General features: G+C 34.6%; 5 non-coding genes across 5 annotated transcripts; all 5 read left to right on the top strand.

Moving 5' to 3' along the window:
- The first annotated feature begins 3511 nt into the window (after nucleotides 1–3511).
- On the top strand, nucleotides 3512–3585 carry TRNAN-GUU (transfer RNA asparagine (anticodon GUU)). The gene has a single exon. It is a non-coding gene; the product is annotated as a tRNA-Asn (tRNA).
- A 2261-nt stretch (nucleotides 3586–5846) lies between these two features.
- On the top strand, nucleotides 5847–5920 carry TRNAY-AUA (transfer RNA tyrosine (anticodon AUA)). Its single transcript has one exon. It is a non-coding gene; the product is annotated as a tRNA-Tyr (tRNA).
- A 2264-nt stretch (nucleotides 5921–8184) lies between these two features.
- TRNAN-AUU (transfer RNA asparagine (anticodon AUU)) lies at nucleotides 8185–8258 on the top strand. Its single transcript has one exon. It is a non-coding gene; the product is annotated as a tRNA-Asn (tRNA).
- Nucleotides 8259–18713: 10455 nt separating this feature from the next.
- Nucleotides 18714–18787, top strand: TRNAN-AUU (transfer RNA asparagine (anticodon AUU)). Its single transcript has one exon. It is a non-coding gene; the product is annotated as a tRNA-Asn (tRNA).
- Nucleotides 18788–24555: 5768 nt separating this feature from the next.
- Nucleotides 24556–24629, top strand: TRNAN-GUU (transfer RNA asparagine (anticodon GUU)). Its single transcript has one exon. It is a non-coding gene; the product is annotated as a tRNA-Asn (tRNA).
- Nucleotides 24630–25189: the final 560 nt, after the last annotated feature.

Genomic DNA, 25189 nt, shown 5'->3' with positions numbered 1-25189 from the left:
CAAAGTGTCTCTGTGGCGCAATCGGTTAGTGTGTTCGGCTATTAACCAAAAGGTTGGTGGTTCAATCCCACCCAGGGACGTAATTAACCTTGTGATCAGATTTTGGTGATATTTAAGTAGACAAGTCAAAATTTCAAACCTCCTCTTATGGTGTAGGGTACATGGCCTTCTCTGATGTAATCAGAGTTAGATTTGATTCAGTGATTTTATAAAAAACAGCTAGGAAGCACAATTTAGCAGTGGGTTGCAGAGAAAAAAAATATGCTGGCAGAAAAATCCAATCGAGTGATTAAACAGCTCTTCATTTTCTGGCTTTATTTTTATGCTAACAAATTTGTTCTCTGAAAAGTGTCCACAAAGCCAAGTCTCTGATTAACACCTTTGTAAGGATGGTTTTTCACCTATTACTAAATTAAACTTGCTTCATTGGAAAGGCAGCAAGATGCATCCTCATTTCAATGTCTACTGAAATAATACAAGTTGACACCAGGAAACATTAACGCCACTGCATCCTTGCTGCTTTCTCATGTGGAAGTCTGTTTAATGTGAAAACAAGGTGATATCTAATTAGCACACAGGTAAGGAATTAAGAAAATCTTTATTTAAGGGTGAAGATGTTTCTCACAAAATTGTTGACCCAATGCATCATTGAAATTCAAGCTGGAAAGATGATTTTAATATATCACTTGTACATTTTGTATTGCTCTTCTGGTGACAATGTAGTTTGTTTTTGTCAATTACCATTTTAATAATAGGGTAAAGAAAATGAAGTGGATTTTTGAAAGAAAACAATACTGTCAATATACTATTAAAACAAATTAAAATGGTAAAAGTTATTGTACTTTAAGTAAAAATAAAAGAGACAAAATATCAATCCCAGTTTTGGATTACTTTAATTAACAAAAAAAAAATGCATATAGCAGAGGATAGTTTCAATCTGCCTACCTCTGGGTTATGGGCCCAGCATGCTTCCATTGCAGTACTCTGCTGCACATGTAAGTTCAAGAGATCCTGAAGCACTCACTCATCATGGGAAAGTACCAATGTGTTTCTTCGTTGGTTGATGGAAGAAACATCTTACAAAAACTCTCCAGATTATTGACTTTTTAAAGTTTTGCTAGGAAACGTTTTAGATGAATGCTTATTAGCCTTTGTCAGTATGGAAATTTGCAAAGTGTCTCTGTGGCGCAATCAGTTAGTATGTACGGCTTTTAACCAAAAGGTTGGTGGTTTAATCCCACCTAGGGACCTAATTGACCTTGTTATCAGATTTTGGTGATCTTTAAGTAGACAAGTCAAAATTTCAAACCCCCTGTTAAGGTGTAGGGTACTTGGCCTTCTCTGATGTAATCAGAGTTAGATTTGATTCAGTGATTTTATAAAAACAGCTAGGAAGCACAATTTAGCAGTGGGTTGCAGAGAAAAAGAAATATGCTGGCAAAAAAATCAAATTGCGTGATTAAACAGCTCTTCATTTTCTGGCTTTATTTTTATGCTAACAAATTTGTTCTCTGAAAAGTGTCCACAAAGCCAAGTCTCTGATTAACACCTTTGTAGGGATGGTTTTTCACCTATTACTAAATTAAACTTGCTTCATTGGAAAGGCAGCAAGATGCATCCTCATTTCAATGTCTACTGAAATAATACAGGTTGACACCAGGAAACATTAACGCCACTGCATCCTTGCTGCTTTCTCATGTGGAAGTCTGTTTAATGTGAAAACAAGGTGATATCTAATTAGCACACAGGTAAGAAATTACGAAAATCTTTATTTAAGGGTGAATATGTTTCTCACAAAATTGTTGCCCCAATGCATCATTGAAATTCAAGCTGGAAAGATGATTTTAATATATCACTTGTACATTTTGTATTGCTCTTCTGGTGACAATGTAGTTTTTTTTGTCAATTACCATTTTAATAATAGGGTAAAGAAAATTAAGTGGATTTTTGAAAGAAAACTATACTGTCAATATACTATTAAAACAAATTAAAATGGTAAAAGTTATTGTACTTTAAGTAAAAATAAAAGAGCAAAAATATCAATCCCAGTTTTGATTACTTAAATTAACAAAAAAAAATGCATATAGCAAAGGATAGTTTCAATCTGCCTACCTCTGGGTTATGGGTCCAGCATGCTTCCATTGCAGTACTCTGCTGCACATGTAAGTGCAAGAGATCCTGAAGCACTCCCTCATCATGGGAAAGTACCAATGTGTTTATTCATTGGTTGATGGAAGAAACATCTTACAAAAACTCTCCAGATTATTGATTTTTTAATATTTTTCTAGGAAACGTTCTAGATGTATGCTTATTAGCCTTTGTTAGTATGTACTGTTTGCAAAGTGTCTTGGTGGCGCAATCGGTTAGTGTGTTCGGCTATTAACCAAAAGGTCGGTGGTTCAATCCCACCCAGGGACGTAATTGACCTTGTGATCAGATTTTGGTGATATTTAAGTAGACAAGTCAAAATTTCAAACCCCCTCTTATTGTGTAGGGTACCTGGCCTTCTCTGATGTAATCAGAGTTAGATTTGATTCAGTGATTTTATAAAAAACAGCTAGGAAGCACAATTTAGCAGTGGGTTGCAGAGAAAAAAAATATGCTGGCAGAAAAATCCAATTGAGTGATTAAACAGCTCTTCATTTTCTGGAATTTATTTTTATGCTAACAAATTTGTTCTCTGAAAAGTGTCCACAAAGCCAAGTCTCTGATTAACACCTTTGTAAGGATGGTTTTTCACCTATTACTAAATTAAACTTGCTTCATTGGAAAGGCAGCAAGATGCATCCTCATTTCAATGTCTACTGAAATAATACAGGTTGACACCAGGAAACATTAACGCCACTGCATCTTTGCTGCTTTCTCACATGGAAGTCTGTTTAATGTGAAAACAAGGTGATATCTAATTAGCACACAGGTAAGGAATTACGAAAATCTTTATTTAAGGGTGAAGATGTTTCTCACAAAATTGTTGCCCCAATGCATCATTGAAATTCAAGCTGGAAAGATGATTTTAATATATCACTTGTACATTTTGTATTGCTCTTCTGGTGACAATGTAGTTTTTTTGTCAATTACCATTTTAATAACAGGGTAAAGAAAATTAAGTGGATTTTTGAAAGAAAACTATACTGTCAATATACTATTAAAACAAATTAAAATGGTAAAAGTTATTGTACTTTAAGTAAAAATAAAAGAGCAAAAATATCAATCCCAGTTTTGATTACTTAAATTAACAAAAAAAATGCATATAGCAAAGGATAGTTTCAATCTGCCTACCTCTGGGTTATGGGTCCAGCATGCTTCCATTGCAGTACTCTGCTGCCCATGTAAGTGCAAGAGATCCTGAAGCACTCACTCATCATGGGAAAGTACCAATGTGTTTATTCGTTGGTTGATGGAAGAAACATCTTACAAAAACTCTCCAGATTATTGATTTTTTAATGTTTTTCTAGGAAACGTTCTAGATGTATGCTTATTAGCCTTTGTCAGTATGTACTTTTTGCAAAGTGTCTCTGTGGCGCAATCGGTTAGTGTGTTTGGCTGTTAACCAAAAGGTTGGTGGTTCAATCCCACCCAGGGACGTAATTAACCTTGTGATCAGATTTTGGTGATATTTAAGTAGACAAGTCAAAATTTCAAACCTCCTCTTATGGTGTAGGGTACATGGCCTTCTCTGATGTAATCAGAGTTAGATTTGATTCAGTGATTTTATAAAAAACAGCTAGGAAGCACAATTTAGCAGTGGGTTGCAGAGAAAAAAAATATGCTGGCAGAAAAATCCAATCGAGTGATTAAACAGCTCTTCATTTTCTGGCTTTATTTTTATGCTAACAAATTTGTTCTCTGAAAAGTGTCCACAAAGCCAAGTCTCTGATTAACACCTTTGTAAGGATGGTTTTTCACCTATTACTAAATTAAACTTGCTTCATTGGAAAGGCAGCAAGATGCATCCTCATTTCAATGTCTACTGAAATAATACAAGTTGACACCAGGAAACATTAACGCCACTGCATCCTTGCTGCTTTCTCATGTGGAAGTCTGTTTAATGTGAAAACAAGGTGATATCTAATTAGCACACAGGTAAGGAATTAAGAAAATCTTTATTTAAGGGTGAAGATGTTTCTCACAAAATTGTTGACCCAATGCATCATTGAAATTCAAGCTGGAAAGATGATTTTAATATATCACTTGTACATTTTGTATTGCTCTTCTGGTGACAATGTAGTTTGTTTTTGTCAATTACCATTTTAATAATAGGGTAAAGAAAATGAAGTGGATTTTTGAAAGAAAACAATACTGTCAATATACTATTAAAACAAATTAAAATGGTAAAAGTTATTGTACTTTAAGTAAAAATAAAAGAGACAAAATATCAATCCCAGTTTTGGATTACTTTAATTAACAAAAAAAAATGCATATAGCAGAGGATAGTTTCAATCTGCCTACCTCTGGGTTATGGGCCCAGCATGCTTCCATTGCAGTACTCTGCTGCACATGTAAGTGCAAGAGATCCTGAAGCACTCACTCATCATGGGAAAGTACCAATGTGTTTCTTCGTTGGTTGATGGAAGAAACATCTTACAAAAACTCTCCAGATTATTGACATTTTAAAGTTTTTCTAGGAAACGTTTTAGATGAATGCTTATTAGCCTTTGTCAGTATGGAAATTTGCAAAGTGTCTCTGTGGCGCAATCAGTTAGTATGTATGGCTTTTAACCAAAAGGTTGGTGGTTTAATCCCACCCAGGGACCTAATTGACCTTGTTATCAGATTTTGGTGATCTTTAAGTAGACAAGTCAAAATTTCAAACCCCCTGTTATGGTGTAGGGTACTTGGCCTTCTCTGATGTAATCAGAGTTAGATTTGATTCAGTGATTTTATAAAAACAGCTAGGAAGCACAATTTAGCAGTGGGTTGCAGAGAAAAAAAATATGCTGGCAGAAAAATCCAATTGAGTGATTAAACAGCTCTTTATTTTCTTGCTTTATTTTTATGCTAACAAATTTGTTCTCTGAAAAGTGTCCACAAAGCCAAGTCTCTGATTAACACCTTTGTAAGGATGGTTTTTCACCTATTACTAAATTAAACTTGCTTCATTGGAAAGGCAGCAAGATGCATCCTCATTTCAATGTCTACTGAAATAATACAGGTTGACACCAGGAAACATTAACGCCACTGCATCCTTGCTGCTTTCTCATGTAAAAGTCTGTTTAATATGAAAACAAGGTGATATCTAATTAGCACACAGGTAAGGAATTAAGAAAATCTTTATTTAAGGGTGAAGATGTTTCTCACAAAATCGTTGCCCCAATGCATCATTGAAATTCAAGCTGGAAAGATGATTTTAATATATCACTTGTACATTTTGTATTGCTCTTCTGGTGACAATGTAGTTTTTTTTGTCAATTACCATTTTAATAATAGGGTAAAGAAAATTAAGTGGATTTTTGAAAGAAAACTATACTGTCAATATACTATTAAAACAAATTAAAATGGTAAAAGTTATTGTACTTTAAGTAAAAATAAAAGAGCAAAAATATCAATCCCAGTTTTGATTACTTAAATTAACAAAAAAAATGCATATAGCAAAGGATAGTTTCAATCTGCCTACCTCTGGGTTATGGGTCCAGCATGCTTCCATTGCAGTACTCTGCTGCACATGTAAGTGCAAGAGATCCTGAAGCACTCACTCATCATGGGAAAGTACCAATGTGTTTATTCATTGGTTGATGGAAGAAACATCTTACAAAAACTCTCCAGATTATTGATTTTTTAATATTTTTCTAGGAAACGTTCTAGATGTATGCTTATTAGCCTTTGTCAGTATGTACTGTTTACAAAGTGTCTCGGTGGCGCAATCGGTTAGTGTGTTCGGCTATAAACCAAAAGGTTGGTGGTTCAATCCCACCCAGGGACGTAATTGACCTTGTGATCAGATTTTGGTGATATTTAAGTAGACAAGTCAAAATTTCAAACCCCCTCTTATTGTGTAGGGTACCTGGCCTTCTCTGATGTAATCAGAGTTAGATTTGATTCAGTGATTTTATAAAAAACAGCTAGGAAGCACAATTTAGCAGTGGGTTGCAGAGAAAAAAAATATGCTGGCAGAAAAATCCAATCGAGTGATTAAACAGCTCTTCATTTTCTGGCTTTATTTTTATGCTAACAAATTTGTTCTCTGAAAAGTGTCCACAAAGCCAAGTCTCTGATTAACACCTTTGTAAGGATGGTTTTTCACCTATTACTAAATTAAACTTGCTTCATTGGAAAGGCAGCAAGATGCATCCTCATTTCAATGTCTACTGAAATAATTCAAGTTGACACCAGGAAACATTAACGCCACTGCATCCTTGCTGCTTTCTCATGTGGAAGTCTGTTTAATGTGAAAACAAGGTGATATCTAATTAGCACACAGGTAAGGAATTAAGAAAATCTTTATTTAAGGGTGAAGATGTTTCTCACAAAATTGTTGACCCAATGCAACATTGAAATTCAAGCTGGAAAGATGATTTTAATATATCACTTGTACATTTTGTATTGCTCTTCTGGTGACAATGTAGTTTGTTTTTGTCAATTACCATTTTAATAATAGGGTAAAGAAAATGAAGTGGATTTTTGAAAGAAAACAATACTGTCAATATACTATTAAAACAAATTAAAATGGTAAAAGTTATTGTACTTTAAGTAAAAATAAAAGAGACAAAATATCAATCCCAGTTTTGGATTACTTTAATTAACAAAAAAAAAATGCATATAGCAGAGGATAGTTTCAATCTGCCTACCTCTGGGTTATGGGCCCAGCATGCTTCCATTGCAGTACTCTGCTGCACATGTAAGTTCAAGAGATCCTGAAGCACTCACTCATCATGGGAAAGTACCAATGTGTTTCTTCGTTGGTTGATGGAAGAAACATCTTACAAAAACTCTCCAGATTATTGACTTTTTAAAGTTTTTCTAGGAAACGTTTTAGATGAATGCTTATTAGCCTTTGTCAGTATGGACTTTTGCAAAGTGTCTCTGTGGCGCAATCAGTTAGTATGTACGGCTATTAACCAAAAGGTTGGTGGTTCAATCCCACCCAGGGACCTAATTGACCTTGTTATCAGATTTTGGTGATCTTTAAGTAGACAAGTCAAAATTTCAAACCCCCTGTTATGGTGTAGGGTACCTGGCCTTCTCTGATGTAATCAGAGTTAGATTTGATTCAGTGATTTTATAAAAACAGCTAGGAAGCACAATTTAGCAGTGGGTTGCAGAGAAAAAAAATATGCTGGCAGAAAAATCCAATTGAGTGATTAAACAGCTCTTTATTTTCTGGCTTTATTTTTATGCTAACAAATTTGTTCTCTGAAAAGTGTCCACAAAGCCAAGTCTCTGATTAACACCTTTGTAGGGATGGTTTTTCACCTATTACTAAATTAAACTTGCTTCATTGGAAAGGCAGCAAGATGTATCCTCATTTCAATGTCTACTGAAATAATACAGGTTGACACCAGGAAACATTAACGCCACTGCATCCTTGCTGCTTTCTCATGTGGAAGTCTGTTTAATGTGAAAACAAGGTGGTATCTAATTAGCACACAGGTAAGGAATTACGAAAATCTTTATTTAAGGGTGAAGATGTTTCTCACAAAATTGTTGCCCCAATGCATCATTGAAATTCAAGCTGGAAAGATGATTTTAATATATCACTTGTACATTTTGTATTGCTCTTCTGGTGACAATGTAGTTTTTTTGTCAATTACCATTTTAATAACAGGGTAAAGAAAATTAAGTGGATTTTTGATAGAAAACTATACTGTCAATATACTATTAAAACAAATTAAAATGGTAAAAGTTATTGTACTTTAAGTAAAAATAAAAGAGCCAAAATATCAATCCCAGTTTTGGATTACTTTAATTAACAAACAAAAAAATGCATATAGCAGAGGATAGTTTCAATCTGCCTACCTCTGGGTTATGGGCCCAGCATACTTCCATTGCAGTACTCTGCTGCACATGTAAGTGCAAGAGATCCTGAAGCACTCACTCATCATGGGAAAGTACCAATGTGTTTCTTCGTTGGTTGATGGAAGAAACATCTTACAAAAACTCTCCAGATTATTGACTTTTTAAAGTTTTTCTAGGAAACGTTTTAGATGAATGCTTATTAGCCTTTGTCAGTATGGACTTTTGCAAAGTGTCTCTGTGGTGCAATCGGTTAGTGTGTTTGGCTATTAACCAAAAGGTTGGTGGTTCAATCCCACCCAGGGACATAATTAACCTTGTGATCAGATTTTGGTGATATTTAAGTAGACAAGTCAAAATTTCAAACCTCATCTTATGGTGTAGGGTACATGGCCTTCTCTGATGTAATCAGAGTTAGATTTGATTCAGTGATTTTATAAAAAACAGCTAGGAAGCACAATTTAGCAGTGGGTTGCAGAGAAAAAAAATATGCTGGCAGAAAAATCCAATCGAGTGATTAAACAGCTCTTCATTTTCTGGCTTTATTTTTATGCTAACAAATTTGTTCTCTGAAAAGTGTCCACAAAGCCAAGTCTCTGATTAACACCTTTGTAAGGATGGTTTTTCACCTATTACTAAATTAAACTTGCTTCATTGGAAAGGCAGCAAGATGCATCCTCATTTCAATGTCTACTGAAATAATACAAGTTGACACCAGGAAACATTAACGCCACTGCATCCTTGCTGCTTTCTCATGTGGAAGTCTGTTTAATGTGAAAACAAGGTGATATCTAATTAGCACACAGGTAAGGAATTAAGAAAATCTTTATTTAAGGGTGAAGATGTTTCTCACAAAATTGTTGACCCAATGCAACATTGAAATTCAAGCTGGAAAGATGATTTTAATATATCACTTGTACATTTTGTATTGCTCTTCTGGTGACAATGTAGTTTGTTTTTGTCAATTACCATTTTAATAATAGGGTAAAGAAAATGAAGTGGATTTTTGAAAGAAAACAATACTGTCAATATACTATTAAAACAAATTAAAATGGTAAAAGTTATTGTACTTTAAGTAAAAATAAAAGAGACAAAATATCAATCCCAGTTTTGGATTACTTTAATTAACAAAAAAAAAAAATGCATATAGCAGAGGATAGTTTCAATCTGCCTACCTCTGGGTTATGGGCCCAGCATGCTTCCATTGCAGTACTCTGCTGCACATGTAAGTTCAAGAGATCCTGAAGCACTCACTCATCATGGGAAAGTACCAATGTGTTTCTTCGTTGGTTGATGGAAGAAACATTTTACAAAAACTCTCCAGATTATTGACTTTTTAAAGTTTTTCTAGGAAACGTTTTAGATGAATGCTTATTAGCCTTTGTCAGTATGGACTTTTGCAAAGTGTCTCTGTGGCGCAATCAGTTAGTATGTACAGCTATTAACCAAAAGGTTGGTGGTTCAATCCCACCCAGGGACCTAATTGACCTTGTTATCAGATTTTGGTGATCTTTAAGTAGACAAGTCAAATTTCATATCCCCCTGTTATGGTGTAGGGTACCTGGCCTTCTCTGATGTAATAAGAGTTAGATTTGATTCAGTGATTTTATAAAAACATCTAGGAAGCACAATTTAGCAGTGGGTTGCAGAGAAAAAGAAATATGCTGGCAAAAAAATCAAATTGCGTGATTAAACAGCTCTTCATTTTCTGGCTTTATTTTTATGCTAACAAATTTGTTCTCTGAAAAGTGTCCACAAAGCCAAGTCTCTGATTAACACCTTTGTAGGGATGGTTTTTCACCTATTACTAAATTAAACTTGCTTCATTGGAAAGGCAGCAAGATGCATCCTCATTTCAATGTCTACTGAAATAATACAGGTTGACACCAGGAAACATTAACGCCACTGCATCCTTGCTGCTTTCTCATGTGGAAGTCTGTTTAATGTGAAAACAAGGTGATATCTAATTAGCACACAGGTAAGAAATTACGAAAATCTTTATTTAAGGGTGAAGATGTTTCTCACAAAATTGTTGCCCCAATGCATCATTGAAATTCAAGCTGGAAAGATGATTTTAATATATCACTTGTACATTTTGTATTGCTCTTCTGGTGACAATGTAGTTTTTTTTGTCAATTACCATTTTAATAATAGGGTAAAGAAAATTAAGTGGATTTTTGAAAGAAAACTATACTGTCAATATACTATTAAAACAAATTAAAATGGTAAAAGTTATTGTACTTTAAGTAAAAATAAAAGAGCAAAAATATCAATCCCAGTTTTGATTACTTAAATTAACAAAAAAAAATGCATATAGCAAAGGATAGTTTCAATCTGCCTACCTCTGGGTTATGGGTCCAGCATGCTTCCATTGCAGTACTCTGCTGCACATGTAAGTGCAAGAGATCCTGAAGCACTCACTCATCATGGGAAAGTACCAATGTGTTTATTCATTGGTTGATGGAAGAAACATCTTACAAAAACTCTCCAGATTATTGATTTTTTAATATTTTTCTAGGAAACGTTCTAGATGTATGCTTATTAGCCTTTGTCAGTATGTACTGTTTGCAAAGTGTCTCGGTGGCGCAATCGGTTAGTGTGTTTGGCTATTAACCAAAAGGTTGGTGGTTCAATCCCACCCAGGGACGTAATTGACCTTGTGATCAGATTTTGGTGATATTTAAGTAGACAAGTCAAAATTTCAAACCCCCTCTTATTGTGTAGGGTACCTGGCCTTCTCTGATGTAATCAGAGTTAGATTTGATTCAGTGATTTTATAAAAAAACAGCTAGGAAGCACAATTTAGCAGTGGGTTGCAGAGAAAAAAAATATGCTGGCAGAAAAATCCAATTGAGTGATTAAACAGCTCTTCATTTTCTGGAATTTATTTTTATGCTAACAAATTTGTTCTCTGAAAAGTGTCCACAAAGCCAAGTCTCTGATTAACACCTTTGTAAGGATGGTTTTTCACCTATTACTAAATTAAACTTGCTTCATTGGAAAGGCAGCAAGATGCATCCTCATTTCAATGTCTACTGAAATAATACAGGTTGACACCAGGAAACATTAAAGCCACTGCATCCTTGCTGCTTTCTCATGTGGAAGTCTGTTTAATGTGAAAACAAGGTGATATCTAATTAGCACACAGGTAAGAAATTACGAAAATCTTTATTTAAGGGTGAAGATGTTTCTCACAAAATTGTTGCCCCAATGCATCATTGAAATTCAAGCTGGAAAGATGATTTTAATATATCACTTGTACATTTTGTATTGCTCTTCTGGTGACAATGTAGTTTTTTTTGTCAATTACCATTTTAATAATAGGGTAAAGAAAATTAAGTGGATTTTTGAATGAAAACTATACTGTCAATATACTATTAAAACAAATTAAAATGGTAAAAGTTATTGTACTTTAAGTAAAAATAAAAGAGCAAAAATATCAATCCCAGTTTTGATTACTTAAATTAACAAAAAAAAATGCATATAGCAAAGGATAGTTTCAATCTGCCTACCTCTGGGTTATGGGTCCAGCATGCTTCCATTGCAGTACTCTGCTGCACATGTAAGTGCAAGAGATCCTGAAGCACTCACTCATCATGGGAAAGTACCAATGTGTTTATTCATTGGTTGATGGAAGAAACATCTTACAAAAACTCTCCAGATTATTGATTTTTTAATATTTTTCTAGGAAACGTTCTAGATGTATGCTTATTAGCCTTTGTCAGTATGTACTTTTTGCAAAGTGTCTCGGTGGCGCAATCGGTTAGTGTGTTTGGCTATTAACCTGAAGGTTGGTGGTTCAATCCCACCCAGGGACGTAATTGACCTTGTGATCAGATTTTGGTGATATTTAAGTAGACAAGTCAAAATTTCAAACCCCCTCTTATTGTGTAGGGTACCTGGCCTTCTCTGATGTAATCAGAGTTAGATTTGATTCAGTGATTTTATAAAAAAACAGCTAGGAAGCACAATTTAGCAGTGGGTTGCAGAGAAAAAAAATATGCTGGCAGAAAAATCCAATTGAGTGATTAAACAGCTCTTCATTTTCTGGAATTTATTTTTATGCTAACAAATTTGTTCTCTGAAAAGTGTCCACAAAGCCAAGTCTCTGATTAACACCTTTGTAAGGATGGTTTTTCACCTATTACTAAATTAAACTTGCTTCATTGGAAAGGCAGCAAGATGCATCCTCATTTCAATGTCTACTGAAATAATACAGGTTGACACCAGGAAACATTAAAGCCACTGCATCCTTGCTGCTTTCTCATGTGGAAGTCTGTTTAATGTGAAAACAAGGTGATATCTAATTAGCACACAGGTAAGGAATTACGAAAATCTTTATTTAAGGGTGAAGATGTTTCTCACAAAATTGTTGCCCCAATGCATCATTGAAATTCAAGCTGGAAAGATGATTTTAATATATCACTTGTACATTTTGTATTGCTCTTCTGGTGACAATGTAGTTTTTTTGTCAATTACCATTTTAATAACAGGGTAAAGAAAATTAAGTGGATTTTTGAAAGAAAACTATACTGTCAATATACTATTAAAACAAATTAAAATGGTAAAAGTTATTGTACTTTAAGTAAAAATAAAAGAGCCAAAATATCAATCCCAGTTTTGGATTACTTTAATTAACAAACAAAAAAATGCATATAGCAGAGGATAGTTTCAATCTGCCTACCTCTGGGTTATGGGCCCAGCATGCTTCCATTGCAGTACTCTGCTGCACATGTAAGTGCAAGAGATCCTGAAGCACTCACTTATCATGGGAAAGTACCAATGTGTTTCTTCGTTGGTTGATGGAAGAAACATCTTACAAAAACTCTCCAGATTATTGACTTTTTAAAGTTTTTCTAGGAAACGTTTTAGATGAATGCTTATTAGCCTTTGTCAGTATGGACTTTTGCAAAGTGTCTCTGTGGCGCAATCAGTTAGTGTGTTTGGCTATTAACCAAAAGGTTGGTGGTTCAATCCCACCCAGGGACGTAGTTAACCTTGTGATCAGATTTTGGTGATATTTAAGTAGACAAGTCAAAATTTCAAACCTCCTCTTATGGTGTAGGGTACATGGCCTTCTCTGATGTAATCAGAGTTAGATTTGATTCAGTGATTTTATAAAAAACAGCTAGGAAGCACAATTTAGCAGTGGGTTGCAGAGAAAAAAAATATGCTGGCAGAAAAATCCAATCGAGTGATTAAACAGCTCTTCATTTTCTGGCTTTATTTTTATGCTAACAAATTTGTTCTCTGAAAAGTGTCCACAAAGCCAAGTCTCTGATTAACACCTTTGTAAGGATGGTTTTTCACCTATTACTAAATTAAACTTGCTTCATTGGAAAGGCAGCAAGATGCATCCTCATTTCAATGTCTACTGAAATAATACAAGTTGACACCAGGAAACATTAACGCCACTGCATCCTTGCTGCTTTCTCATGTGGAAGTCTGTTTAATGTGAAAACAAGGTGATATCTAATTAGCACACAGGTAAGGAATTAAGAAAATCTTTATTTAAGGGTGAAGATGTTTCTCACAAAATTGTTGACCCAATGCAACATTGAAATTCAAGCTGGAAAGATGATTTTAATATATCACTTGTACATTTTGTATTGCTCTTCTGGTGACAATGTAGTTTGTTTTTGTCAATTACCATTTTAATAATAGGGTAAAGAAAATGAAGTGGATTTTTGAAAGAAAGCAATACTGTCAATATACTATTAAAACAAATTAAAATGGTAAAAGTTATTGTACTTTAAGTAAAAATAAAAGAGACAAAATATCAATCCCAGTTTTGGATTACTTTAATTAACAAAAAAAAAAATGCATATAGCAGAGGATAGTTTCAATCTGCCTACCTCTGGGTTATGGGCCCAGCATGCTTCCATTGCAGTACTCTGCTGCACATGTAAGTTCAAGAGATCCTGAAGCACTCACTCATCATGGGAAAGTACCAATGTGTTTCTTCGTTGGTTGATGGAAGAAACATCTTACAAAAACTCTCCAGATTATTGACTTTTGAAAGTTTTTCTAGGAAACGTTTTAGATGAATGCTTATTAGCCTTTGTCAGTATGGACTTTTGCAAAGTGTCTCTGTGGCGCAATCAGTTAGTATGTACGGCTATTAACCATAAGGTTGGTGGTTCAATCCCACCCAGGGACCTAATTGACCTTGTTATCAGATTTTTGTGATCTTTAAGTAGACAAGTCAAAATTTCAAACCCCCTGTTATGGTGTAGGGTACCTGGCCTTCTCTGATGTAATCAGAGTTAGATTTGATTCAGTGATTTTATAAAAACAGCTAGGAAGCACAATTTAGCAGTGGGTTGCAGAGAAAAAAAATATGCTGGCAGAAAAATCCAATTGAGTGATTAAACAGCTCTTTATTTTCTGGCTTTATTTTTATGCTAACAAATTTGTTCTCTGAAAAGTGTCCACAAAGCCAAGTCTCTGATTAACACCTTTGTAAGGATGGTTTTTCACCTATTACTAAATTAAACTTGCTTCATTGGAAAGGCAGCAAGATGCATCCTCATTTCAATGTCTACTGAATTAATACAGGTTGACACCAGGAAACATTAACGCCACTGCATCCTTGCTGCTTTCTCTTGTGGAAGTCTGTTTAATGTGAAAACAAGGTGATATCTAATTAGCACACAGGTAAGGAATTAAGAAAATCTTTATTTAAGGGTGAAGATGTTTCTCACAAAATCGTTGCCCCAATGCATCATTGAAATTCAAGCTGGAAAGATGATTTTAATATATCACTTGTACATTTTGTATTGCTCTTCTGGTGACAATGTAGTTTGTTTTTGTCAATTACCATTTTAATAATAGGGTAAAGAAAATGAAGTGGATTTTTGAAAGAAAACAATACTGTCAATATACTATTAAAACAAATTAAAATGGTAAAAGTTATTGTACTTTAAGTAAAAATAAAAGAGCCAAAATATCAATCCCAGTTTTGGATTACTTTAATTAACAAACAAAAAAATGCATATAGCAGAGGATAGTTTCAATCTGCCTACCTCTGGGTTATGGGCCCAGCATGCTTCCATTGCTGTACTCTGCTGCACATGTAAGTGCAAGAGATCCTGAAGCACTCACTCATCATGGGAAAGTACCAATGTGTTTCTTCGTTGGTTGATAGAAGAAACATCTTACAAAAACTCTCCAGATTATTGACTTTTTTAAGTTTTTCTAGGAAACGTTTTAGATGAATGCTTATTAGCATTTGTCAGTATGTGCTTTTGCAAAGTGTCTCTGTGGCGCAATCAGTTAGTGTGTACGGCTATTAACCAAAAGGTTGGTGGTTCAATCCCACCCAGGGACGTAATTGACCTTGTTATCAGATTTTGGTGATCTTTAAGTAGACAAGTCAAATTTCATACCCCCTGTTATGGTGTAGGGTACCTGGCCTTCTCTGATGTAATCAGAGTTAGATTTGATTCAGTGATTTTATAAAAACATCTAGGAAGCACAATTTAGCAGTGGGTTGCAGAGAAAAAGAAATATGCTGGCAAAAAAATCAAATTGCGTGATTAAACAGCTCTTCATTTTCTGGCTTTATTTTTATGCTAACAAATTTGTTCTCTGAAAAGTGTCCACAAAGCCAAGTCTCTGATTAACACCTTTGTAGGGATGGTTTTTCACCTATTACTAAATTAAACTTGCTTCATTGGAAAGGCAGCAAGATGTATCCTCATTTCAATGTCTACTGAAATAATACAGGTTGACACCAGGAAACATTAACGCCACTGCATCCTTGCTGCTTTCTCATGTGGAAGTCTGTTTAATGTGAAAACAAGGTGATATCTAATTAGCACACAGGTAAGGAATTAAGAAAATCTTTATTTAAGGGTGAAGATGTTTCTCACAAAATTGTTGACCCAATGCAACATTGAAATTCAAGCTGGAAAGATGATTTTAATATATCACTTGTACATTTTGTATTGCTCTTCTGGTGACAATGTAGTTTGTTTTTGTCAATTACCATTTTAATAATAGGGTAAAGAAAATGAAGTGGATTTTTGAAAAAAAACAATACTGTCAATATACTATTAAAACAAATTAAAATGGTAAAAGTTATTGTACTTTAAGTAAAAATAAAAGAGACAAAATATCAATCCCAGTTTTGGATTACTTTAATTAACAAAAAAAAAATGCATATAGCAGAGGATAGTTTCAATCTGCCTACCTCTGGGTTATGGGCCCAGCATGCTTCCATTGCAGTACTCTGCTGCACATGTAAGTGCAAGAGATCCTGAAGCACTCACTCATCATGGGAAAGTACCAATGTGTTTCTTCGTTGGTTGATGGAAGAAACATCTTACAAAAACTCTCCAGATTATTAACTTTTGAAAGTTTTTCTAGGAAACGTTTTAGATGAATGCTTATTAGCCTTTGTCAGTATGTGCTTTTGCAAAGTGTCTCTGTGGCGCAATCAGTTAGTGTGTACGGCTATTAACCACAAGGTTGGTGGTTCAATCCCACCCAGGGACCTAATTGACCTTGTTATCAGATTTTGGTGATCTTTAAGTAGACAAGTCAAAATTTCAAACCCCCTGTTATGGTGTAGGGTACCTGGCCTTCTCTGATGTAATCAGAGTTAGATTTGATTCAGTGATTTTATAAAAACAGCTAGGAAGCACAATTTAGCAGTGGGTTGCAGAGAAAAAAAATATGCTGGCAGAAAAATCCAATTGAGTGATTAAACAGCTCTTCATTTTCTGGCTTTATTTTTATGCTAACAAATTTGTTCTCTGAAAAGTGTCCACAAAGCCAAGTCTCTGATTAACACCTTTGTAAGGATGGTTTTTCACCTATTACTAAATTAAACTTGCTTCATTGGAAAGGCAGCAAGATGCATCCTCATTTCAATGTCTACTAAAATAATACAAGTTGACACCAGGAAACATTAACGCCACTGCATCCTTGCTGCTTTCTCATGTGGAAGTCTGTTTAATATGAAAACAAGGTGATATCTAATTAGCACACAGGTAAGGAATTAAGAAAATCTTTATTTAAGGGTGAAGATGTTTCTCACAAAATCGTTGCCCCAATGCATCATTGAAATTCAAGCTGGAAATGTGATTTTAATATATCACTTGTACATTTTGTATTGCTCTTCTGGTGACAATGTAGTTTGTTTTTGTCAATTACCATTTTAATAATAGGGTAAAGAAAATGAAGTGGATTTTTGAAAGAAAACAATACTGTCAATATACTATTAAAACAAATTAAAATGGTAAAAGTTATTGTACTTTAAGTAAAAATAAAAGAGACAAAATATCAATCCCAGTTTTGGATTACTTTAATTAACAAAAAAAAAATGCATATAGCAGAGGATAGTTTCAATCTGCCTACCTCTGGGTTATGGGCCCAGCATGCTTCCATTGCAGTACTCTGCTGCACATGTAAGTTCAAGAGATCCTGAAGCACTCACTCATCATGGGAAAGTACCAATGTGTTTCTTCGTTGGTTGATGGAAGAAACATCTTACAAAAACTCTCCAGATTATTGACTTTTTAAAGTTTTTCTAGGAAACGTTTTAGATGAATGCTTATTAGCCTTTGTCAGTATGGACTTTTGCAAAGTGTCTCTGTGGCGCAATCAGTTAGTATGTACGGCTATTAACCAAAAGGTTGGTGGTTCAATCCCACCCAGGGACCTAATTGACCTTGTTATCAGATTTTGGTGATCTTTAAGTAGACAAGTCAAAATTTCAAACCCCCTGTTATGGTGTAGGGTACCTGGCCTTCTCTGATGTAATCAGAGTTAGATTTGATTCAGTGATTTTATAAAAACAGCTAGGAAGCACAATTTAGCAGTGGGTTGCAGAGAAAAAAAATATGCTGGCAGAAAAATCCAATTGAGTGATTAAACAGCTCTTTATTTTCTGGCTTTATTTTTATGCTAACAAATTTGTTCTCTGAAAAGTGTCCACAAAGCCAAGTCTCTGATTAACACCTTTGTAAGGATGGTTTTTCACCTATTACTAAATAAAACTTGCTTCATTGGAAAGGCAGCAAGATGCATCCTCATTTCAATGTCTACTGAAATAATACAGGTTGACACCAGGAAACATTAACGCCACTGCATCCTTGCTGCTTTCTCATGTGGAAGTCTGTTTAATGTGAAAACAAGGTGATATCTAATTAGCACACAGGTAAGGAATTAAGAAAATCTTTATTTAAGGGTGAAGATGTTTCTCACAAAATCGTTGCCCCCATGCATCATTGAAATTCAAGCTGGAAAGATGATTTTAATATATCACTTGTACATTTTGTATTGCTCTTCTGGTGACAATGTAGTTTGTTTTTGTCAATTACCATTTTATTATAGGGTAAAGAAAATTAAGTGGATTTTTGAAAGAAAACAATACTGTCAATATACTATTAAAACAAATTAAAATGGTAAAAGTTATTGTACTTTAAGTAAAAATAAAAGAGCCAAAATATCAATCCCAGTTTTGGATTACTTTAATTAACAAACAAAAAAATGCATATAGCAGAGGATAGTTTCAATCTGCCTACCTCTGGGTTATGGGCCCAGCATGCTTCCATTGCAGTACTCTGCTGCACATGTAAGTGCAAGAGATCCTGAAGCACTCACTTATCATGGGAAAGTACCAATGTGTTTCTTCGTTGGTTGATGGAAGAAACATCTTACAAAAACTCTCCAGATTATTGACTTTTTAAAGTTTTTCTAGGAAACGTTTTAGATGAATGCTTATTAGCCTTTGTCAGTATGGACTTTTGCAAAGTGTCTCTGTGGCGCAATCGGTTAGTGTGTTTGGCTATTAACCAAAAGGTTGGTGGTTCAATCCCACCCAGGGACGTAATTAACCTTGTGATCAGATTTTGGTGATATTTAAGTAGACAAGTCAAAATTTCAAACCTCCTCTTATGGTGTAGGGTACATGGCCTTCTCTGATGTAATCAGAGTTAGATTTGATTCAGTGATTTTATAAAAAACAGCTAGGAAGCACAATTTAGCAGTGGGTTGCAGAGAAAAAAAATATGCTGGCAGAAAAATCCAATCGAGTGATTAAACAGCTCTTCATTTTCTGGCTTTATTTTTATGCTAACAAATTTGTTCTCTGAAAAGTGTCCACAAAGCCAAGTCTCTGATTAACACCTTTGTAAGGATGGTTTTTCACCTATTACTAAATTAAACTTGCTTCATTGGAAAGGCAGCAAGATGCATCCTCATTTCAATGTCTACTGAAATAATACAAGTTGACACCAGGAAACATTAATGCCACTGCATCCTTGCTGCTTTCTCATGTGGAAGTCTGTTTAATGTGAAAACAAGGTGATATCTAATTAGCACACAGGTAAGGAATTAAGAAAATCTTTATTTAAGGGTGAAGATGTTTCTCACAAAATTGTTGACCCAATGCAACATTGAAATTCAAGCTGGAAAGATGATTTTAATATATCACTTGTACATTTTGTATTGCTCTTCTGGTGACAATGTAGTTTGTTTTTGTCAATTACCATTTTAATAATAGGGTAAAGAAAATGAAGTGGATTTTTGAAAGAAAGCAATACTGTCAATATACTATTAAAACAAATTAAAATGGTAAAAGTTATTGTACTTTAAGTAAAAATAAAAGAGACAAAATATCAATCCCAGTTTTGGATTACTTTAATTAACAAAAAAAAAAATGCATATAGCAGAGGATAGTTTCAATCTGCCTACCTCTGGGTTATGGGCCCAGCATGCTTCCATTGCAGTACTCTGCTGCACATGTAAGTGCAAGAGATCCTGAAGCACTCACTCATCATGGGAAAGTACCAATGTGTTTCTTCGTTGGTTGATAGAAGAAACATCTTACAAAAACTCTCCAGATTATTGACTTTTTTAAGTTTTTCTAGGAAACGTTTCAGATGAATGCTTATTAGCATTTGTCAGTATGTACTTTTGCAAAGTGTCTCTGTGGCGCAATCAGTTAGTGTGTACGGCTATTAACCAAAAGGTTGGTGGTTCAATCCCACCCAGGGACGTAATTGACCTTGTTATCAGATTTTGGTGATCTTTAAGTAGACAAGTCAAATTTCATACCCCCTGTTATGGTGTAGGGTACCTGGCCTTCTCTGATGTAATCAGAGTTAGATTTGATTCAGTGATTTTATAAAAACATCTAGGAAGCACAATTTAGCAGTGGGTTGCAGAGAAAAAGAAATATGCTGGCAAAAAAATCAAATTGCGTGATTAAACAGCTCTTCATTTTCTGGCTTTATTTTTATGCTAACAAATTTGTTCTCTGAAAAGTGTCCACAAAGCCAAGTCTCTGATTAACACCTTTGTAGGGATGGTTTTTCACCTATTACTAAATTAAACTTGCTTCATTGGAAAGGCAGCAAGATGTATCCTCATTTCAATGTCTACTGAAATAATACAGGTTGACACCAGGAAACATTAACGCCACTGCATCCTTGCTGCTTTCTCATGTGGAAGTCTGTTTAATGTGAAAACAAGGTGATATCTAATTAGCACACAGGTAAGGAATTAAGAAAATCTTTATTTAAGGGTGAAGATGTTTCTCACAAAATTGTTGACCCAATGCATCATTGAAATTCAAGCTGGAAAGATGATTTTAATATATCACTTGTACATTTTGTATTGCTCTTCTGGTGACAATGTAGTTTGTTTTTGTCAATTACCATTTTAATAATAGGGTAAAGAAAATGAAGTGGATTTTTGAAAGAAAACAATACTGTCAATATACTATTAAAACAAATTAAAATGGTAAAAGTTATTGTACTTTAAGTAAAAATAAAACAGACAAAATATCAATCCCAGTTTTGGATTACTTTAATTAACAAACAAAAAAATGCATATAGCAGAGGATAGTTTCAATCTGCCTACCTCTGGGTTATGGGCCCAGCATGCTTCCATTGCAGTACTCTGCTGCACATGTAAGTTCAAGAGATCCTGAAGCACTCACTCATCATGGGAAAGTACCAATGTGTTTCTTCGTTGGTTGATGGAAGAAACATCTTACAAAAACTTTCCAGATTATTGACTTTTTAAAGTTTTTCTAGGAAACGTTTTAGATGAATGCTTATTAGCCTTTGTCAGTATGGACTTTTGCAAAGTGTCTCTGTGGCGCAATCAGTTAGTATGTACGGCTATTAACCAAAAGGTTGGTGGTTCAATCCCACCCAGGGACCTAATTGACCTTGTTATCAGATTTTGGTGATCTTTAAGTAGACAGTCAAAATTTCATACCCCCTTTTATGGTGTAGGGTACCTGGCCTTCTCTGATGTAATCAGAGTTAGATTTGATTCAGTGATTTTATAAAAACAGCTAGGAAGCACAATTTAGCAGTGGGTTGCAGAGAAAAAAAATATGCTGGCAGAAAAATCCAATTGAGTGATTAAACAGCTCTTTATTTTCTGGCTTTATTTTTATGCTAACAAATTTGTTCTCTGAAAAGTGTCCACAAAGCCAAGTCTCTGATTAACACCTTTGTAGGGATGGTTTTTCACCTATTACTAAATTAAACTTGCTTCATTGGAAAGGCAGCAAGATGCATCCTCATTTCAATGTCTACTGAAATAATACAGGTTGACACCAGGAAACATTAACGCCACTGCATCCTTGCTGCTTTCTCATGTAAAAGTCTGTTTAATATGAAAACAAGGTGATATCTAATTAGCACACAGGTAAGGAATTAAGAAAATCTTTATTTAAGGGTGAAGATGTTTCTCACAAAATCGTTGCCCCAATGCATCATTGAAATTCAAGCTGGAAAGATGATTTTAATATATCACTTGTACATTTTGTATTGCTCTTCTGGTGACAATGTAGTTTGTTTTTGTCAATTACCATTTTAATAATAGGGTAAAGAAAATGAAGTGGATTTTTGAAAGAAAACAATACTGTCAATATACTATTAAAACAAATTAAAATGGTAAAAGTTATTGTACTTTAAGTAAAAATAAAAGAGCCAAAATATCAATCCCAGTTTTGGATTACTTTAATTAACAAAAAAAAATGCATATAGCAGAGGATAGTTTCAATCTGCCTACCTCTGGGTTATGGGCCCAGCATGCTTCCATTGCAGTACTCTGCTGCACATGTAAGTGCAAGAGATCCTGAAGCACTCACTCATCATGGGAAAGTACCAATGTGTTTCTTCGTTGGTTGATGGAAGAAACATCTTACAAAAACTCTCCAGATTATTGACTTTTTAAAGTTTTTCTAGGAAACGTTTTAGATGAATGCTTATTAGCCTTTGTCAGTATGAACTTTTGCAAAGTGTCTCTGTGGCGCAATCAGTTAGTATGTACGGCTATTAACCAAAAGGTTGGTGGTTCAATCCCACCCAGGGACCTAATTGACCTTGTTATCAGATTTTGGTGATCTTTAAGTAGACAAGTCAAATTTCATACCCCCTGTTATGGTGTAGGGTACCTGGCCTTCTCTGATGTAATCAGAGTTAGATTTGATTCAGTGATTTTATAAAAACATCTAGGAAGCACAATTTAGCAGTGGGTTGCAGAGAAAAAGAAATATGCTGGCAAAAAAATCAAATTGCGTGATTAAACAGCTCTTCATTTTCTGGCTTTATTTTTATGCTAACAAATTTGTTCTCTGAAAAGTGTCCACAAAGCCAAGTCTCTGATTAACACCTTTGTAGGGATGGTTTTTCACCTATTACTAAATTAAACTTGCTTCATTGGAAAGGCAGCAAGATGCATCCTCATTTCAATGTCTACTGAAATAATACAGGTTGACACCAGGAAACATTAACGCCACTGCATCCTTGCTGCTTTCTCATGTGGAAGTCTGTTTAATGTGAAAACAAGGTGATATCTAATTAGCACACAGGTAAGAAATTACGAAAATCTTTATTTAAGGGTGAATATGTTTCTCACAAAATTGTTGCCCCAATGCATCATTGAAATTCAAGCTGGAAAGATGATTTTAATATATCACTTGTACATTTTGTATTGCTCTTCTGGTGACAATGTAGTTTTTTTTGTCAATTACCATTTTAATAATAGGGTAAAGAAAATTAAGTGGATTTTTGAAAGAAAACTATACTGTCAATATACTATTAAAACAAATTAAAATGGTAAAAGTTATTGTACTTTAAGTAAAAATAAAAGAGCAAAAATATCAATCCCAGTTTTGATTACTTAAATTAACAAAAAAAAATGCATATAGCAAAGGATAGTTTCAATCTGCCTACCTCTGGGTTATGGGTCCAGCATGCTTCCATTGCAGTACTCTGCTGCACATGTAAGTGCAAGAGATCCTGAAGCACTCCCTCATCATGGGAAAGTACCAATGTGTTTATTCATTGGTTGATGGAAGAAACATCTTACAAAAACTCTCCAGATTATTGATTTTTTAATATTTTTCTAGGAAACGTTCTAGATGTATGCTTATTAGCCTTTGTTAGTATGTACTGTTTGCAAAGTGTCTTGGTGGCGCAATCGGTTAGTGTGTTCGGCTATTAACCAAAAGGTCGGTGGTTCAATCCCACCCAGGGACGTAATTGACATTGTGATCAGATTTTGGTGATATTTAAGTAGACAAGTCAAAATTTCAAACCCCCTCTTATTGTGTAGGGTACCTGGCCTTCTCTGATGTAATCAGAGTTAGATTTGATTCAGTGATTTTATAAAAAACAGCTAGGAAGCACAATTTAGCAGTGGGTTGCAGAGAAAAAAAATATGCTGGCAGAAAAATCCAATTGAGTGATTAAACAGCTCTTCATTTTCTGGAATTTATTTTTATGCTAACAAATTTGTTCTCTGAAAAGTGTCCACAAAGCCAAGTCTCTGATTAACACCTTTGTAAGGATGGTTTTTCACCTATTACTAAATTAAACTTGCTTCATTGGAAAGGCAGCAAGATGCATCCTCATTTCAATGTCTACTGAAATAATACAGGTTGACACCAGGAAACATTAACGCCACTGCATCTTTGCTGCTTTCTCACATGGAGGTCTGTTTAATGTGAAAACAAGGTGATATCTAATTAGCACACAGGTAAGGAATTACGAAAATCTTTATTTAAGGGTGAAGATGTTTCTCACAAAATTGTTGCCCCAATGCATCATTGAAATTCAAGCTGGAAAGATGATTTTAATATATCACTTGTACATTTTGTATTGCTCTTCTGGTGACAATGTAGTTTTTTTGTCAATTACCATTTTAATAACAGGGTAAAGAAAATTAAGTGGATTTTTGAAAGAAAACTATACTGTCAATATACTATTAAAACAAATTAAAATGGTAAAAGTTATTGTACTTTAAGTAAAAATAAAAGAGCAAAAATTTCAATCCCAGTTTTGATTACTTAAATTAACAAAAAAAATGCATATAGCAAAGGATAGTTTCAATCTGCCTACCTCTGGGTTATGGGTCCAGCATGCTTCCATTGCAGTACTCTGCTGCCCATGTAAGTGCAAGAGATCCTGAAGCACTCACTCATCATGGGAAAGTACCAATGTGTTTATTCGTTGGTTGATGGAAGAAACATCTTACAAAAACTCTCCAGATTATTGATTTTTAAATGTTTTTCTAGGAAACGTTCTAGATGTATGCTTATTAGCCTTTGTCAGTATGTACTGTTTGCAAAGTGTCTCTGTGGCGCAATCGGTTAGTGTGTTTGGCTGTTAACCAAAAGGTTGGTGGTTCAATCCCACCCAGGGACGTAATTAACCTTGTGATCAGATTTTGGTGATATTTAAGTAGACAAGTCAAAATTTCAAACCTCCTCTTATGGTGTAGGGTATATGGCCTTCTCTGATGTAATCAGAGTTAGATTTGATTCAGTGATTTTATAAAAAACAGCTAGGAAGCACAATTTAGCAGTGGGTTGCAGAGAAAAAAAATATGCTGGCAGAAAAATCCAATCGAGTGATTAAACAGCTCTTCATTTTCTGGCTTTATTTTTATGCTAACAAATTTGTTCTCTGAAAAGTGTCCACAAAGCCAAGTCTCTGATTAACACCTTTGTAAGGATGGTTTTTCACCTATTACTAAATTAAACTTGCTTCATTGGAAAGGCAGCAAGATGCATCCTCATTTCAATGTCTACTGAAATAATACAAGTTGACACCAGGAAACATTAACGCCACTGCATCCTTGCTGCTTTCTCATGTGGAAGTCTGTTTAATGTGAAAACAAGGTGATATCTAATTAGCACACAGGTAAGGAATTAAGAAAATCTTTATTTAAGGGTGAAGATGTTTCTCACAAAATTGTTGACCCA

This window comes from Pseudophryne corroboree, unplaced genomic scaffold (assembly GCF_028390025.1).
Source record: "Pseudophryne corroboree isolate aPseCor3 unplaced genomic scaffold, aPseCor3.hap2 scaffold_623, whole genome shotgun sequence".
In the NCBI taxonomy this organism is placed as follows: domain Eukaryota; kingdom Metazoa; phylum Chordata; class Amphibia; order Anura; family Myobatrachidae; genus Pseudophryne; species Pseudophryne corroboree.
This window is presented reverse-complemented; position numbering and strand designations above follow the sequence as displayed.